The sequence below is a fragment of the Pseudophryne corroboree genome, chromosome 4, assembly GCF_028390025.1.
Source record: "Pseudophryne corroboree isolate aPseCor3 chromosome 4, aPseCor3.hap2, whole genome shotgun sequence".
NCBI classification, from domain to species: domain Eukaryota; kingdom Metazoa; phylum Chordata; class Amphibia; order Anura; family Myobatrachidae; genus Pseudophryne; species Pseudophryne corroboree.
Window position 1 is genome coordinate 80,194,442 of NC_086447.1, and position 15,435 is coordinate 80,209,876.

Here is a 15,435-nt window from a genome sequence, read left to right on the forward strand (position 1 = left end):
TTACTGCTAAGAAAATTGTGCAGGAATTTGTGTTGTAGATATGGTATCCCTAGAATAATTGAAAGTGATAGGGGTACCCATTTTACAGGTGATGTCTTTCAAGGAATGTGTAAGTTAATGGGAATTGATAGTAAGCTGCACACTCCGTACCGCCCCCAGGCGAGTGCGAAAGTCGAAAGAGTAAACAGCACTATTAAAAATAAATTGAGCAAAGTTATGGCAGAAACAGGATTGACATGGTCAGAAGCTTTACCCATTGTACTATACAGCATCAGAACCACTCCCAGGTCCCCTCTTAATCTGTCCCCCTTTGAAATCTTGTTTGGTCGACAACCGCATGTTATGATTAACCCTCAGGATGATTTGAAGTGTAACAATCAAGTGACTGTAAAATACCTGGTTAACATGAGTAAACAGTTAAGGAATCAGAATGACAATCTGAAGTTAGTGATTCCTGATCTGCCAGATAGTAATTGTCATGACATTGAACCTGGGGATTATGTAATGATACGGAATTTTCTACGCTCAGGTTGCCTTATTGACAGATGGGAAGGACCATACCAAGTCTTATTGATTAGCACGACAGCATTGAAGGTTGCCGAGAGAGAGACTTGGGTTAATTCGTCCCATTGTAAGAAGGTTGCTGATCCAGAGAAGTCCCGTGATAAAGAACAGACGGTAGAGGAAGTTGTATCACTGGAGTGTCTGTTTTCATGAGGACTGAGACGTCACCTGAGCATTGAAAATAATAAGATCAGAGGCAGCTGTCGATTCCCTGTTCCCTTTTATTGTTTTTCTCCACTTCCCATCCCATCTCCCTCAATTATTTCTTTCCCCCTTCTCATTCTTCTCCGTTTCCTCCTATAAGATGGACTTGCCCCAAGAGACTGTGATCCGAATTTTCCTGTTGACCATGATGTTGTCCAGAGCAGTCTGTTCCGGCGAGAGTACCATGGAGGTCGAGAGAGGTTCTGGAATGGGTTCTGATGACAAAGATGGAGGCGTAGATTTCCAAGAACAATATAATCATCAAGCAAAGGCGAGTATCAGAATACGATCCGATAGCATTGACAATAGAAGGAATTGTGAAGGATTGTTAGCTGAAGAGAACTGTATCTGTAGACTCTGTGACAGTATAGTTGAGGATGGGTGCATCAAGAAATGTTAGTCCAGTTTTAATATCCACATGGACCGGCATCCATTGAGTGACTATCACTCCTTAGTGGGTAAGGTGTTAAATCAGACAGATTGTTGGGTATGCTCTCAAGTACCTCAAGGCCATAGCAAATCAGGATTAGTACCATTCCCTTTAACGGTAGGGGAGGTACTTGAGCTAAGTGGTCGGAGGCCGTTGGACAGGAAGTTTAATATCTCCAGTCCTCCTAGTTTGAAGCTCCACCAATATCATGTGTATAGATCCCTAATATGTTTTAACATTTCCAATCCCCGAAAGCCGGGAAATTGGGAAGTGTCATGGAATAACCAAACCATGACCTTTTCATATAGAGCAGATAGAATGCCTACAGATACAGAACTTATATGCCACATAGCCGGTAGTGGAAAATCTTTCCGATATAGGTATACCCTAGGAAGTAGGATCATGAGACTTGGAGAAGTATCACCAGGATACTGTGCACATATCGTACAAACCGATACGTGTACTAAACAGATGGGAGAATTAGGGTTAGGAGATTTCATATGGAAAATGTGTAATATGGTTATGTCCTACTCCGTCCCATATGTTCTCCCCGATGATGCATATTTCATATGTGGGAGGAAGGTGTATAAGTGGCTTGCCCCAAACTCAGAAGGATTATGTTATATTGGAAAAGTACTGCCTGAGGTAATGAATGTATCGCATACCAAAATGAAAGATATTCACCGTGGTGCCCAAGCTCCTTATACTCACACTCATTACGAGCACGTAGTTAAAAGGCAACTGACAGAAAGGACAGAGCATCCGGCCTCTGACCTGATCCATGAATCCACCGGGATTCAGGTTCTACTCGCATTAGACATCACTCGCACCGCCAGAGGAGTGTTGAACTATAAATATATATCTACGCTTGCAAATTTATTAGACAATATCACTGAAATGTATGATGACACTTTTAGGTATACTGGAAGGGAGCTCCAAGCTTATAAAACAGAACTGGTTCAGCATAGGATGGTTCTTAATTATCTCACGGCAGTGACAGGTGGATATTGTGTCACACTGGCAACGCAGTATGGCGTGAAATGCTGCACTTATATTACGAATAGCACCGAGGACCCGGTCGAGGTCATAGACCAAAAGATGGACGATATTCTCCAATTAAAGTGGGAATTCCGCAGGAGACACAATCTCACCCTTGCTGCTGTGGGTAATGAGCTGACCGGTTGGGTGTCATGGTTGAACCCATGAAATTGGTTCTCCGGTTTAGGAGAATGGGCTCAAGGAGTTATAATGGATGTAGGGAAATTTCTTCTGTGTATCTTGGCTGTTGTCATATCGATTGGTTTGATATTTAGATGCGTTCAGGCTTTAAACGAAGTGTAAACAAAGTACTAGGGTGATGAGCCTAAGGAGTGAGGACATTCTAATTCCAATGGATTTGATTTATGACCCAACAATAGAGACAATATTGTGATGAAAATGTGATTCCATGGTCCGTTTCTTTCACCCGTTTCTCCTTTGTTTTCCTCCAAGGTACAAAGACATCCGCTTGGAAGAAGAATTTGACAACCTTTTACACAGACAACTGATGGACTATGCCATAGACCCCGATATCCCTAGTAATTTTAACTTACGCTAGCCCAACACTTTTTGTAAGTCTATGGACATTGAAAAAGCTTTTTGCACACCGTTGATAGCTAAAGCATCGGGAGACTACAGTCAACATGTACATCAAGACAAGACTTCAGACAAGACTCCAATCAACAAATGTATATTAACCTCACATAGAATACCACTGCATTTACCATAATTGTTTCTTATCTTCATCTCTACAACCTTCAGGTAATAACACACATAGTCGATAGGGAATACAGGCACAGATATCAGCATTCACATATCCCCCATTCATGTATCATCAACTAAAATGTGCTCCCCCATTTTGTTACAACCAAAAGCTGAAAAGAGCTCGGTAAAGTTTGACAGCCCATCCACAGACCCTTAATACGGGATAAGAAGGAATTCAAATGTATACTTCGCAATATCTCGAAGCTTGATTTAAAACACGTATGGCACGATGATACATGACCCCTCAAACATGGATTCATACACACATGCTTCTGCTATCTCACTAGGTTATACCCTTTTCTCACCTTTTTCTCTCCTCCCTTACCCAATCATAGAAATGTATTTACACATGACATATATTTTTCTCTTTTTGAAATGTTTTAGGAAGTGGCAGTTATTGGTGACTGCCAAAGGGTGGACTGTCAAAGTCAGAAAAATATCATGATGCACATTGCCATATTTGCACCTCATGCGTGTCCCCGTTGCGCGTGCATGAGCCCTCCCGTGCGTGCGTATACTCGCTGTTGCGGCCACCCGCGGGCGCACGGTATGCGCATTTACGGTAGAGTTTGTGTACGTCTAGCGTGCGACTCAATCGTTACATATTTTAACCGTATAATGTATTTTGTAGATTATGGTCCCTTTGATAGAATCTGAAAGTTTAGTTAATATAGCATGTTCATAGACAAAGAGATCCCTCTTTGTTTGATACGAAGGGTCAGACAGGGGTTACACAGTGGTGTTTAGTATCCATCGGAAGAGTATTTAATTAGCAATATTCCGGTGTTGGTTTGAAATGGATTAATCGCTCGTGCGAATAGTTATGACCATAAGAAGTTTATGGACATATACTTTGTTTGCACTTTATTACCCATGCGGCGGGAAACCCAGTTCCCCTCCCACCTGAGCAGTTTGAAATAGTCACAGCCCACCTGTATGAACTAACCTATGACCTTTTGTTATAATGCAGAGACGAATTCCTGTGTCCAATGAACAATGAGATTGTAGGGACCATTGTATTGTACTGTGTGTAGTGTATATAAAGACAAGCCGATCTGATTCAGCTCCCATTCTACTCTACTCTTCACAACGGTTCTCATCACTGATAATCGGGAGCAGGATATCCAGAAAGGCGCTTGCGATTGTTCCCCTTGTGCGTAAGTTCTCTGCAACCATATTTGTCTCCTATTTGTTGTAAGCCATTCTCTCTCTCCTTCCCCTTTAAATGTGATTGTGCCACTATTGTATTTTAACGTGTAGTTTCTGTTAGGTGTTGATGTTAGTTTGTTAGTGTATAAATTGTACTGTGTATTCTTTTGCAATAGAACGTTCATTTAAGGTGTTAGAACCTAAGACCGGTATCTGTGTGTTATTATATTTCTAAGTGTTCTCAGAGCGTCACAGACGCTCATACAGCTTTCTAACTAACAAGGTTACACTGTGTTGCATTTACACCTTATAACTACACGAAGGTATACATTATAAGTACATTGTTTTGATATAGATACAAAGGTTTTACTCTGTGAGTGTCAGCGCCGCTCTTGATCTCCTCGTGGTCCCGAGAGTCCGCTATGCTGATAGCGTATCATTACGTTAGTCGGCAGCCCCTAGCGTGCTTGCCTTTACGCATTAAGCCGCGAGCGAACGTGACGCTCGTGCGTCTCTTCCACGGCTAAGCGTTCGTTACGCTACGTGCGTACCCTTGCGGTATTTCATACGCCAATTGCGTACAGTGTTCCATAACCTTATTAGAGTGTTTAAAGTACGACATAATAGACATTGTCAAGGCACAAGTTATTGTGCCAGTACCACCTTATATGCAAAACAAAGGTTACTATTCGAACCTTTTCGTGGTACCGAAACCGGATGGTTCGGTCAGGCTCATTCTGAACTTAAAATCACTAAACCCCTTTCTGAGGGAGTTCAAGTTCAAAATGGAGTCTCTAAGGGCAGTGATTTCAGGTCTAGAGGAGGGGGAATTCCTAGTATCCCTGGATATCAAGGATGCGTACCTCCACCCTCCACATTCGATTCGCTTTGTTGGACTGTCACTTTCAGTTCTAGGCCCTCCTATTCGGGCTTTCCACAGCACCGAGGATATTCACCAAGGTGATGGCGGAAATTATGATTCTCCTCTGCAGACAGGGGGTGAACATAATTCCATATCTGCACGATCTGTTGATAAATGCATTGTTCAAGGAGAAGCTGTTACGGTCTATAACACTCATGACCCAGCTTCTCAAGGAACATGGTTGGATCCTGAATCTTCCAAAATCAAAATTGGAACCAACCAGGAGGTTGTCCTTTCTGGGAATGATCCTCGACACGGAGGTGCAGAGGTTGTTTCTCCCAGAGGAAAAATCGTTGGTGATTCAAACGATGGTCTGGGATGTCCTGAAGCCGGGTGTCAGTTCATCAGTGCATTCGCCTTCTGGGGAAGATGGTGGCCTCTTACGAGGCTCTGCAGTATGGGAGGTTTCACGCTCGGTCCTTCCAACTGGATCTCCTGGACAAGTGGCCGGGATCACATCAACACATGCACCAGAGAATACGTCTGTCACCAAAGGCCAGGATTTCACTCCTCTGGTGGCTGCAGTTACTCCACCTTCTGGAGGGCAGCAGGTTCGGGATTCAGGACTGGATCCCAAATGGATGCAAGTCTACGGGCTGGGGCGCAGCCACTCAAGGGGAAACCTTCCAGGGAAGGTGGTCAAGTCTGGAAACCGGACTGCCGATAAACATTCTGGAACTAAGAGCCGTCTTTAACGGTCTTCTCCAAGCGTCACATCTTCTGAGGAATCGGGCCATTTAAGTGCAGTCAGACAAAATGACAACAGTGGCTTACATAAACCGACAGGGCGGAACGAAGAGCAGAGCTGCAATGGCAGAGGTTACAAAAATCATCCCCTGGACAGAAAAGCATGTGTTAGCGCTGTCAGCAATCTTCATTCTGGGAGAAGACAACTGGGATGCGGACTTCCTCAGCAGACAGGATCTCCATCCAGGGGAGTGGGGTTTCCATCCGGAGGTGTTCAAGGAGGTGACAGATATTTGGGGCGTACCCCAGATTGACATGATGGCCTCTCATCTCAACAAGAAGCTTCAGCTGTATTGTTCCAGGTTGAGGGACCCGCAAGCAGTTGCGGTGGACACCCTAGTGATTCCGTGGGTGTTCCAGTTGGTGTACATCTTTCTTCCACCTCTACTCATCCCAAGAGTTCAAAAACTCATAAGGAGAACAAAGTTGCAAGTGATCCTCATTGCTCTTTGATCTTCTGGATCTACTGCAAGAAGAGCCGAGGCCTCTTCCTCTTCGGGAGGACCTGCTGCAGCGGGGGCCTTTCGCCTATCATTACTTACCGTGGCTACATTTGACGGCATGGTGTTTGAACGCTTGATACTCGCTCAGAAGGGTATTCCGAACAAGGTTATTCCTACCCTGATACAGGCTAGGAAAGGAGTGTCCTGCTTCTAAGCAGACGATCTCTCGCTGGATCAGGTTCACTATCCAGCACGCGTATTCTACAGCAGGCTTGCCGTGTCCTACGTCTGTCAAGGCCCACTCTACTCGTAAAGTGGGTTCTTCCTGGGCAGTTGCCGGGGGTGTCTCGGCATTACAACTTTGCTGAGCTGCAATTTGGTCTGGGTCGAACACGTTTGCAAAGTTCTACAAGTTCGATACTTTAGCCTCTGATGATCTGAAGTTCAGTCAGCTAGTTCTGCGGGAGCCTCCGCACATTTCCCTCCCATTCTGGGAGCTTTGGTACATCCCCATGGTACTAATGTGGACCCCAGCATCCCCTAGGACGTAAGAGAAAATAGGATTTTGGTTACCTAACGGTAAATCCTTTTCTCGTAGTCCGTAGAGGATGCTGGGCGCCCGCCCACCGCTTCGTTTTCCTGCAATTGTTATCTGGTTCAGTACAACTTTGTTGTTAGTTGAGTACTGCATTGTTACTTGGTAAGTAATGTTTCAGCAGTTGCTGAGTAGTTCAAGCTAGTTAGCTTGATGTGCCTTGTATGTGTGAGCTGGTATGAATCTCGCCACTATCTGTGTTAAATCATTCTCTCGAAGATGTCTGTCTCCTTGGCTACAGTTTCTAGACTAAGTCTGGTAGGAGGGGCATAGAGGGAGGAGCCAGTCCCCACTTTCAACCTCTTAAAGTGCCAATGGCTCCTGGTGGACCCGTCTATACCCTATGGTACTAATGTGGACCCCAGCATCCTCTACGGACTACGAGAAAAGGATTTACCGGTAGGTAACCAAAATCCTATTATCAAACATTACTGTTATCTATATTGTTTGATATACTAATTTAGCATTTTCTTCTTTAATAATTTCAACAAGTACGATTTAACATGATGTACATTTCCAATATACTGGAATACATGCGTTTACATTTTAAGCACTTTTCATGTGGACTTGATATTTTGATCATTTATTTTATCAGCTGTATATTGCACAAAAAGTTGCACCAGTATTCTGATTTGTTTTATATGTTGTTGTATATTTTGAGTGTTTGGTGACACTCTGTTTCTGAAAATAGTCTGCTTATGCTGTAACAGAGCAGGTTTTCTGTTTTTATTATATGGTATCTAAATATATAATATACTGTAATTACTTACCATGGCCATCGGGCTACCTAATATTGTGTTAATTTCATTGATTATTTTCAAAAGCCTCAAGAGTGTTGGATCCTCATAATCAAATCGATGATTCAGTAATATGGAAACAATTATATTGGAAACAGCAGCATCTATAAACAATTTATTATCAACTGGGTTGCCTGCAATTACAAAGAAAATTACATGTACTGTATGCAGCATAAGTGACAACATTTTAAACATCTAAAAGGGTAATTACAATTTTTTAAATATTCATAATTAAGCTAATATTTGCCCAAGAAATATATTTTTACATTTATAATAGTTATCCCAAAAAGAGTTGACTAGAGGCCCATGTACTATGGGTTAAATTGTGTTACCATAGTACTGTAGCTACAGTATGAAATAATGGATAAGAGGTCTGGCTCTCCCCGTATTAATAATGTAATGCACCGGGTGCCCGCACAACGAACATTGTATACATACAGACAAGTGCAGCACTCCTGGCGACTGTAGCAAATGTTCTCAGACAGGCATCGTTTATGGCAGTGACGTGCGGTGAGGTCACTGGTTGGGGAGGCACTGGCAGCTACGAAGCCCCCCCCCCCCCCCCCCCCCTGAAAAAAAAAAAAAGTGTGGTCCCCCGACACATCAGTAAAACCAGCACTAGGCAGAACCAGCCAGGGGGAGTAATGCCATAGCAGGGGAGTCACTCAGTGTGGGGTCCCCCTGCCATAACATTAATCATCCCCCCAGCCAGTCAGCCCAGGGTTGGAATTCCTCGGAAAGTGGGAACCCCAAAAAATAAAAATGGGGTCCCCCCTCCCGAGCAATAACCAGCACTGGGCTGGTAGCCCAGTGCTATGCCCCGCACCCCTGGTGGCGGTGGGTACGGGGTTCATTGTGTGTTAATATTGTTCTTTACAGGTGGCCTACAGGTCCCAGCAAGTCTGCCCCAGCATGCTGGCACTTGGAGAACCACAAGTGCCAGCATGCCCGGACACAAAGGGCCTGCTGGCACCTGTAGTCCACCTGCAAAGAATAGTAATATTGTTCTTTACAGGTAGCCTACAGGTCCCAGCAAGCCTGCCCCAGCATGCTGGCACTTGGAGAACCACAAGTGCCAGCATGCCTGGACATAAAGTGCCCGCTGGCACCTGTAGTCCACCTGTAAAGAAAATATTAAAATAAAAACACCACACTGTCTTAAAAATAAACTTTATTAAACTGGGTCTTCACCTGGGGGCGGCGGCCTTTAAGCTCTTTTGCGTGGCCGCCGCCTTCCCAGGGCTTCCGGCGTCTTCACCTGGGGGGCACCACCCCCCCAGGGCTTCCAGCGTCTTCACCTGGTGGGCGGCGGCTGCTAAGCTCTTTTGCATAGCCGCCGCCCAGCCAGGACTTCCGGCGTCTTCATTCTTCAGGAGCTCTTCACTGCTCCTCCTCCGCCGTCGGACTGACTCTCCTCCGCCTCGCGCTGACTTATATAAGTCAGCCTGAGGGGGCGGGGCGATGACGCGACGAGCCGTGATTGGCTCGCGGCGGCCATCTTGAATTTCAAAAATGACGCTGAGGCGCCATTTTTGAAACTGGAACCGCTCCGCTGCCAAACTCTGCAGAATAAAGGTAATTTCCGCCGCCGCACCACCACCGCAACCCGCACCGCCGCCGCCCGCTCCACCGCCGCATCCCGCCGCCCGCACCATCGCCACATCCAGCCGCCCGCACCTCCTCCCCCACGTCGCCCACACAGTGATTGACAGCGGATCCAGTGACAGATCCGCTGGCCAATCACTGTGGCCTCACTGACAAGGACGTGCTTTCATAGGTTGAAAGCACGTCCCTGTATGAAAGCGGCACCACTAATGGTGCCGCTTTCCCAAATATTTTCAATGGGCTTTTACAGCCCAAGGCTAGTCCCCGCCCATGCCCGCTCCCCATACTTCCCGCAGTGTCAACGGGAGGCACCACGATCGGTGCCTCCCAAACACAAAAAGAGAGGGGCAATGTAAAGAATAATATAAAGAAGATACATATGACACAGAATATGTGTCATATGCATCTTCTTTGTATTATCTTAATCATTATGACAGGGGAGGCACTGCCTCCCCTGTCTCCCCTGACTGCACGTCCCTGGTTTATGGCCATAAACGATGCCTGTTTGAGAACATTTGTTACAGTCGCCAGGAGTGCTGCACCCATCTGTATGGAGAGAGAGAGTGTATGTTGGACCCCCACCCACTCCACTCCTATCCCCCACTGTTCCCAGCAGCCAGTATTCCTCTCTCTAGTCATGCCATAGCTTCTCTCTACAAGCTATGTATTTCTTCAGCCAGTATCTCTCTAGCCATACCATGATTAATTTTCACCCTTTTGTCTCAGCGTGTTGCTGCTATCTATCGCCCACCTGGGTAACCCAGAAAGTTTCTGGAAGTTTTTTCTGCTTGGCTTCCTCACTTCTTATCCTCTGACATCTCCACCATCATTATGAGTGATTTAAATATTGCTAATGACAATCCACAATCTCCTCCATGCTTCCAAACTTCTCTCTCTAACCTCCCAAAGGACTGACTCCTCTACTCATCAGGAAGGCCACTGCCTTGATCTTGTATTCACCAGGCTATGCTCTGGTTATGAACTCACTAACACCCCTTTCCCTCTCTCAGCTCACAACCTTATCACCTGCATGCTCTCCTACATTACTTCAAACTCAATGTCCCTGAAGTCTACCAAGCCCTCTCTAATCTGCAGAAATATTAACACTATTCATTTTCAACAATCTATCTCACTGCAACCACTGCTCTCACCAATATCTACATTCACCTCTCCTGAGACTGCTGTATCACACCTTAACCAAACTCTAGAAACAGCAGTCGATGAAGTGGCTCCAGCTACCCATCACACTCCACGTAGACTTATATGGCACTCTAAATTCATGAGACACCTACAAAAACATTCCCGGAAAGTAGAATGTCGGTGGCAAAAATCTCGTAGTTAAAGTGACTTTTAAACATATAAGACCATTTGTGACTCTTATCGTAATGCTCTGGAAACTGACAAACATATTTCCAATCTCTCATCTCAGCTCAAGCCTCTAACCCCTTGCGACTTTTTAATACATTTAAATCACTTCTTGTCCCTCCCTCCTTCCCTCACCCACCAGCCACTATCAGTGTGCAAGATATTGCTTCCTCATGCAAGGACAAGATTGATAAAATCGGAAATGAAATGAAATGGTATGCTCTTCCACAGCCAGTGACCTGCTCAATTCCCTGCCTGAACCCTCTAACACCTTCTCTTCGTTTGATCCCACAAATGAAGATGAAGTATCTGCACTCTTCTCATCTGCCTATTCTACTACCTCTCCCCTTGATCCTATACCCTCACAAATATGTAAAGCTCTGTCTCCTGTGCGCATCCCAACTTTAACTAAAATCTGTAATCTGTCTACTGGTATGTTTCCTTCTCTGTACAAGCATGCAGTAATTACTCCCAGTCTGAAAAAACAAAACTCTGATCCTAACTCTCTCTTGAATTACTCTCCTATTTCTCAGCTCCCATACTCCTCCAAGCTACTTGACAGACTTGCCTACACCCGCCTCACACACTTTCTTAACTCATACATCTTACTGGACCCACTTCAGTCAGGATTTCGTGCACAACACTCCACAGAAACAGCACGGACTAATGTAGTGAATAATCTGATCACTGCTAAATCTACAGGCCATTACTCATTTCTTATTCTCCTTGATCTCTCTGCTGCTTTTAACACTGTTGACCACTCTCTTCTTATACAAACAGTTCAATCCCAAGGTCTTCAGGACATGGCCCTTTCTTGGTTCTCATCCTACCTATCTAATTGCTCTTTCACTGTTTGTTTCTCTGAATCCACCTCCTCTTCACTACCTCTATCAATTCGAGTAACACAAGGCTCAGTCTTGGGTCCTCTGCTTTTCTCAATCTATATCACATTTCTTGGCAAACTAATCAGCTCCTTCGGATTTGAGTACCATCTGTATGCGGATGATACTCAAATCTACCTATCCTCCCCAGATTTATCACCATCTATATTGGGCCATGGCACTGAATGCCTTTCTGCCTTTTCATCTTGGATGACATCTCACCACCTCAAACTTAATAACAGAATTAATAAAATTTCCACCGGCCAATAACAGTTACCAACCTGATATCTCTATCACTGCCTAGGTGTAATTCTTGACTCTGAACTGTCCTTTGTTCCCACATTTAACATCTCAAAATCATGTTACATACATATCCAAAATACGACCATACCTTACACAAGACACAGCAAAAACACTAATCCATGCTCTCATTATCTCCCGCATTGCAATAGTCTGCTGACTGCTCTTCCTAAAAATAGGCTCTCGCCACTACAATCCATTTACGATGCTGATGTTCCTCGCTAGACGGTCACCGTCTGTGGAGCCACTCTGTCAGTCTCTCCAATGGTTACCGGTATTCTCCCGTATTCAATATAAAATACTTTTACTTACAAGGCTATTAACAGAACTGCACCAACATACTGTTAGGCGCCGAGGGACGGCTCGTCAGTGCGGCCGGCGCCTAGCAACGGGGACGCCACTGTCGGATCGTGTTCCCCGTTGCTGGGTCTAAGTTTATATCATCACTGGTTTCCTGGCTGTGTAGCATGCAGCTGCACGGCATGTTGTAATTATCACTCATCTGTTTTCCTGGCCATGCAGCTTGTCAGCTGCATGGCATTTAATCCAATCAGCCTCCAAACAGCTGATTGGAAGACTCTCTGTTAAAAGCACTCCCAGGACTCCTCACAGACGCCGGTGATAGCTTCCTGTTTGCCTGATTCTGCTGCAGAGAGAGTTCCCAGTCCCGGTCTGTTCGTTTGTTCCTGTTCTCAGTGATCCTGTACTCGGAAGTTACCATCTGTTCCTGGAGTCTGATCGAGCACCTTTAACATCTGGTGGCGTTCGTGAGTCGCGGCGCAGCCGTGTGTTGCGGCTTGTCCGCTACTATTTATTATTGTGTTTATTTTGAGTTCTGGAGCTTTGCAGAGGATTCCGCTTCCACAAGATCCACTCTGGTGTCCAGCGGTGCCGGATAGGAGTGTCGGATCCGTGGATCTTTGGTTGTCCTTTTCCCTGGCGGCTAGTCCACACATACCTTTTGATTTAGTTTAGTTAGCTTGTAACCCCTGGCTTGGTTGCTTAGTCAGAGGGCCCCTTGTTATCACCCTGTCTCGGACTTCCCCTTGTCTCCCATTAAGACCTGCGGGGGCATCGGGGTTGGGCAGACATAATCCGCCCTTCGAACGCGGCTGCCATGGGCTCAAGCAACCATAGTCTCGCAGGGGATTTCTGATAACACGGGCGAGACAACGGAGTTAGGGCGCCAGGGGTTACTAGGCTCTCCTGCTCCCACAACCTGTATTTCATTCCTGTACTCAGATCTCTGCCATAAGATCTTCTCCAGTCTGGAGTACAGGAATCGTAACATTATCACCGGCCAAACAAAAGAAAAAAAAATTTTCAACAGGAGTTAATTTTTTCACTTATCCAGTTGGGAGAATTTTGTCGGCCTCATGAATCCCACCGGTGTTGGGCCAAATCCTGGCCAGTTTTTGGTTAGTCAGATTCAGGAACTTACCCAGATGGTTCAGGATCTGTCCCTCCGGGTGAGCTCACAGGAAGATCTGTTACGGACTTCCCCGAGGGTCATCCCTGAACCAAAAATGCATCTGCCTGACCGTTTTTCTGGGGATAGAAAACAGTTTTTTAATTTTAAAGAGTCTTGTAAACTGTATTTTCGTTTAAGACCAGTTTCCTCAGGTACGGAGGCTCAGCGGGTTGGAATTATAATTTCTCTGCTTCAGGGGGATCCTCAGACCTGGGCTTTTGGTTTAAAGACAGACGATCCGGCCTTATCGTCTGTAGACGCCTTTTTGAAATCTTTAGGGCTATTGTATGACGACCCTGATAGAGAGGCATCCGCAGAAAGTCAGTTGCGTGCTCTAAGACAGGGTAGGAATCCTGCAGAGAATTATTGTACAGAGTTTCGCCGTTGGTCGAACGACTGTGGCTGGAATGATCCTGCCCTGCGCAGTCAGTTTCGTCTCGGCTTATCTGAATCTATAAAAGACAGCCTCCTTCAGTATCCCGCTCCTGAGAACCTTGATAAACTCATGGAGCTCTCTATTAAAATAGATCGTAGGCTCAGAGAGCGGAGGACTGAGAAAGGGGCATCTGTAGTTTCTTTTCCCTGTGTTTCTTCCGTTTCGGTAGACATGGAGGAGCCTATGCAGATTGGTCTCTCCAAATTGTCTCCGGAAGAAAGAACCAGGAGGCAAAATTCTGGTCTGTGTTTGTACTGCGGAGGTAAGGGACATTTTGCCCGTAGTTGCCCAAACAAGTCGGGAAACTTCCTGACCAAGTGAATAGTGAGGGGGTTCACTTTGGTCTACAGCTCATCTCCTCAAATAATTCACTATTGGTTCCTGCTAAAGTTTCTTATGACAGCCTCTGTTCCTCGGTCTCTGCTTTTGTGGACAGTGGAGCTGCAGGAAACTTTATGGACTTAACATGGGCCAAGGCCTTAGGTATTCCTCAGTTAACCTTAAGTAGGTGTATCACCATGCATGGTTTAGATGGGAGTCCCTTATCCAATGGGGTTATTTCTCTATGTACACCTCCTGTTTTGCTCTCGGTGGGAGCTCTACATTCTGAAAAGATTGAGTTTTTTCTTACCCATTGTCCAGCAGTTCCTGTGGTTCTGGGTCACCCTTGGCTGGCCTTTCATAATCCCATCATAGATTGGCAGTCTGGGGAGATCCTACAATGGAGTACCATCTGTGATAAAGAATGTATTACACTTCCTATCCGAGTAGCTGCTGCCAGGTCCGCACATATTCCTGGAGAATACCAAGATTTTTTGGATGTGTTTTCCAAGGGCAATGCGGATATTTTGCCTCCCCATAGGCCTTATGATTGTACCATTGAGTTAATTCCTGGTGCCACGTTGCCTAAAGGAAGGTTATATGCATTGTCTGGTCCTGAAACTGTGGCCATGAATGAGTATGTGAAAGAAAGTCTTGAGAAAGGGTTTATCAGGCCATCTAAATCCCCTTTAAGTGCAGGTTTTTTCTTCGTAGAGAAGAAGGATGGTTCCCTCAGACCCTGCATTGACTTTCGAGCCCTGAATAAAATCTCAGTAAAGAATACTTACCCTCTGCCTCTGATCTCTGTCCTCTTTGATCAGCTACATTCGGCTGTTATTTTTTCTAAGATTGACCTGAGAGGAGCATATAATCTCATTAGAATCAGATCAGGGGATGAGTGGAAAACGGCATTCAGTACTCAATCAGGTCACTATGAGTATCTGGTCATGCCATTCGGCCTATCTAACGCTCCGGCAGTCTTTCAGGATCTCATTAATGATGTGCTCCGTGAGTTTCTGGGAAGATTCGTTGTGGTCTATTTAGACGACATTTTGATTTATTCTGACTCTATAGAACAACATGTTACCCAGGTGCGTCAGGTACTTAAGAAATTACGTGAAAATCACTTGTATGCCAAACCGGAGAAGTGTGAATTTCACGTCACGGAGGTATCCTTTTTAGGGTACATTATTTCCCCTCGGGGATTCCGAATGGAACCTAAGAAGCTCCAAGCCATCCTGAGTTGGGCGCAACCCACCAACTTAAAAGCAATTCAGCGCTTTTTAGGGTTTGCAAACTACTATAGAAGGTTTATTCACTCTTTCTCTGACATAGTTGCTCCCATTGTGGCACTCACTAAGAAGGGAGCAGATCCTACCAATTGGTCATGTGAAGCTAAAGT

At 45.3% G+C, this 15,435-nt stretch overlaps 1 pseudogene; it reads right to left on the reverse strand.

Moving 5' to 3' along the window:
• Positions 1-15,435, reverse strand: part of LOC134911121 (cytochrome P450 2C15-like) — a 132,933-nt pseudogene that overhangs the window by 58,703 nt on the left and 58,795 nt on the right.